This window comes from Phyllostomus hastatus, unplaced genomic scaffold, assembly GCF_019186645.2.
Source record: "Phyllostomus hastatus isolate PE091 unplaced genomic scaffold, TTU_PhHast_1.1 phas_scaffold_21, whole genome shotgun sequence".
Taxonomy (NCBI): domain Eukaryota; kingdom Metazoa; phylum Chordata; class Mammalia; order Chiroptera; family Phyllostomidae; genus Phyllostomus; species Phyllostomus hastatus.
This window is the reverse complement of record NW_025334017.1, coordinates 47,769,449-47,773,379: the sequence shown is the minus strand read 5'-3', so window position 1 is coordinate 47,773,379 and position 3,931 is coordinate 47,769,449.

Below are 3,931 nucleotides of genomic sequence, written 5' to 3'. Positions count from 1 at the left end.
GTGCTCCCCAGGAGCGTGGTTGAGACTGTACAGCTGAGACCCCACAGGACCGTGGACCCCGTGCCCGGCCCGGGCTCTGGTTTGCTGCCTCGTGGTGCCCGGGGCTTTCTCCTCCCCCGCGCCGCCAGAGCCCGTCACGGGTCTGGGCGGCCCCTGCTTCCTGTGCCTTCGAGATGCAGGGCGGCAGCCGAGGGGAAGTCCGGGAGCCTGGTGCCCTTCGCCCTGTGGCCCCCGGGGCCGCCCTGAAGCAGCAGCTATGTCGCAGCTGATGTTGGCGCCGGGGACTGGGGGAGGAGCGGAGGGGTTCTGGGCTGCGGTATCGAGAGCTTTCTCGCTCGGCTTCTGCAGGGCCCTCCACGCCCACCGGCCCCGGGCTCTGCGCCGGGAGGGGGCCTGGGGCACTGGACCCAGGCCTGCTGGGCGGCTCTGCATCGGCTCAGGACAGGCACATGGGGGGCATGGTGGCGAGGCCCACGGCACGCCGTGGTCCCAGCACACAGGTAGCCGTCCTGGCAGTGGTCGGGCTGGCTCGTGAGCCCTCTCTGTGCCTGCCGCTCTGGCCAGAAACGTCTGTGGCCGCCAGCACGGGGCCTGGGTGGAGGCCAGCCAGTAGGCCTGCTTGGTGTCTGGCCCTGGCCCTGCTCTGCACTGCGTGGGGGGCGGGACAAAGTCCCGCAGACCCTGTTCTGCCCCCTCCAACCCGGCCCCACCCAGCTTGTCCCGGGCTCCCCGGCAGCAGGAACTGGGAATTTCAGGAGGGAAGTAAATTAGCTTGGCCCCAAACCTGTGGCCGCTTCACCCGGTGCCAAGGGGCCCAGCAGACTGGCGTGACATTGTCCCAGATCACAGGGGCTGCCCCCACGGGAGGCTGTCTGCTGTGTGGCCATGGCCTTGGACCATGAGTAGGAGCAGCAGCTGGCTGTTTCGGCAGGGTGAGGGAGCCAGAGCAGGAGGGGCTGAGGGGCACAGAATCCTGGGTGCCCCTCCTGTCCTGGCCCCCCTCGTTCCGGGGACAGAGTAGCAAGGGGCCTTGACCGTCTTCAGGAGGAGTGGCTGAGGGGAACCCCAACACCACGCTGCCAGTGGGGCAGGGCTGCAGGTGGAGGTGGGGCGGCCTGGGGGGCGAGGGCGGGCCCGCAGGCTGTGGAGACCCGTGTCACTGGTCACAGATGCAGCGAGTGGCATGTTTGTAGGCCGGTTTGTAGAGCTGGTTTGGCGGCCTGGTCCCCGGTGAGTGTGCTGCGCCCCCCTGTGCCGTCCGCCTGGCCGTCTCTCGCGTCCCAGGCGCGGCACCATAGATCCCGGTGCAGGCGAGTGGGGGACTCGACTCCTCGGGCGGTTTCCAGCTTCCCGCCCGAGGCCCCCGGGCGCAGCCTCCCTGCACTGCAGGTGGAGGGCACATGGCGTTTAGGCACGGGGTGCCCACCCCGTCCCGGGAGCGCCCCATGGCTGTGGCCCCCTGTGCAGACAGGGACTGGGGTGGGGGCGGTGGGAGGCCCGGCCGGGCAGGCGGCCTGGCTGCCGGTCCTCCACAGCACTCCCACTCTCAGGCAAGGGAGCCGGCTCGTCCACGCGCACCACGAGGAGCGGGGGCTGCTGGGCGCTGCGGGGCCCCGGGGCCCGGCAGTGGGACCCTCCCTGGCTGGGCCTGACCACCGTCACTCACTGGGGCAGCCCTTCACGTCACCTGTGCTGTGCCTGGCTTTCCCTCCAGTTCTGGGGGCGCAGGCCGTGGGGCGGAATGTGAAGGGCCCTGCCAGGTGACGTCCTTCACGCTAGTGACATCTGGGGTCAGCGGTGAGAAATGGCCGGGCAGGCCCACCCTCGACGCGCCCACCCGGCCCGGCCACGTGTGGGGGTGGCCGCCGGTGGCAGGCCCCTGTGGCAGCAGGGTGGCCCGCTCTCTGCTCACGGTTCTGCATTGGGTCACCCAGGCCGCGTAACTGTCTCTGGCGAAATCAAGTCTAACTGAAATTTGAGCAGTTGCGTTTCGTGCTCTGCGTCCCGGCAGTCGCTGTAAGATCTCTCCTTTTAATTAGTTCTGTTTGCCAGTCCTGTCTGCCGGGGGGGGGGGGGGCAGGCTGTCTGCTGAGCGCCTGGTGCGGTGCCAGGTCGGGGCCCGGGGCTGCCCGGGCGGCCCAGGGCAAGGTCAGAGGGCAGCGGCTGCAGCCGGGCCCTGCCACCCCGTGGCCCCGCTGCTCCTTCTCCTTTTCTTTCAAAAACTGCTGCTTTGGCAGCTTTCGCTTCTCTTGTAGGCGAGTCCCAAGCTAATATTTATCCTGCGAAGTATCTTAAAAATGCTGGGGGGGTGAGTGTTTGCGGAGAACTTTATCAGTCTCTGAAAGGGAGGCATTGTTGCCGTGATAAACTGAGGCACTGTTTACAGTCACCAGATTGTGTTTGAACTTGCAACCTTTAGCTCAACAGTTAGTTTCTGTGAGCAGATAGACTCGCTCCCGTCCTTGTAAAGAGCGCTTTATCGCCGCCGTGTGTGTTTGTTCCTGGCCAGCGTCTGCGCGGCCGGGGGAGGGGGGCCCGCGGGGCGGACTTTCAGGTGCCGCTCAGCTCGCTTTACGACTGGCAGGCTTCCGCGGAATGTGACTTCTGTGCCTGGAGCCCCGCCTCTGTGCGGGGTGGCCCTTTGAAACTGGACAGAGACACCTCTGTCCAGGGGAAACGCTGGCTTCACCCTGAGAGAGAAGGGGGCGCGGACCCCAGAACTTGGGGTAGGTGGAGGGTCCTGTTTCGGGTCCGAAGGAGTATGACACTGGCAGTGAACTTAGACCTTAGGTAATGAAGTCCAGTACAAACCTCTTCCGAGAGGCCGTCACTTCCCAGTGGAAGGAGCCACTTTCTGGAGCTGACACGGAGCCCGTGCCCACTCCCTGCAGACTGTGTGTGCAGGCAGATGCTGCCCGGGGGGCTGGGCTGGGGCCGGCCTGGGCCCAGGGCCTGGCGCCCACACGGCTGTGCCCTGGCGGAGCCCCGGACACAGTAGGGCAGGACACGGAGCAGGTGGCGGCGAGGTGGGCAGGGTGGGCGCAGGGGTGGGTGGAAGGAGGTGGGAGTGGTGTCGGCGCAGCCCGGAGACGGGACCCCGAAGGGTGTCTACAGGGACAGTAATGGAGACGGGGGCCACAGGACTGGGGAGGGAGGTCTGGAGGCGAGTCAGACTTCGCCAGGGCTGGGAGCACAGGGCAGGGGGTCAGGCTGGGCTCTGGAGCAGGGCCCCCCATCCAGCCGGCCGGAGTGGTCCCCGCCCGAGCATGGCCCTGGCGAGGCCGCGGCCCCACTCTGCGCAGCCCTGTGTGAGCTCCGTCCGACCTGACCGCAGCAGCCGCCGCCGCACTTCCTCCCGGGTCAGCTGACTCACCCTGTCCTGCCGGCTCGCCACGCCCCTCCTGTCCCTGCCCGTCTCCTTCTGTCTGTGCGCCTCTCCCCACCTCCTGACTCATCCCCTGAGCCGGGCGTGTGGTCAGCGCGCTCCTCACTGCGGGGGGGCGGGCCCCGTCTTCCTGCCGTCCCCACACTGCCGCGCCGGCGGGTCGTCACCCCCGTCTGTGCTCCAGGGGTTCCGCATCCGCGCTGAGAAGATGATTGGTTGGCTGAGTTCATTCTGGGGGTGCCCTGGGCTCCCACAGGGGAAAAGCCCTCTTTTTTGCTTATGCGACTTCCAGGTCATTTTCTAGATGTGTCCCTCGCACGACACGCGTTGAGTTGACTCCACGTCGCAGTGAAGTACACCTGAGAGGGACACGGCCGTTCAGAGCGTGCGGTTCTGGGGCGTGACGCACGGCCGTCCCCACGCTCCGCCCCCAGAACTCTCTCCTCCTCCCACGCGGACGCCGGCCCCACCGTTGTGGGAAGTCTGTCCTCCCTGCTCGGTGCCGAGTCCGAACGCTCGGCCCCGCCGGCTGCCCAGAGGCCGGCC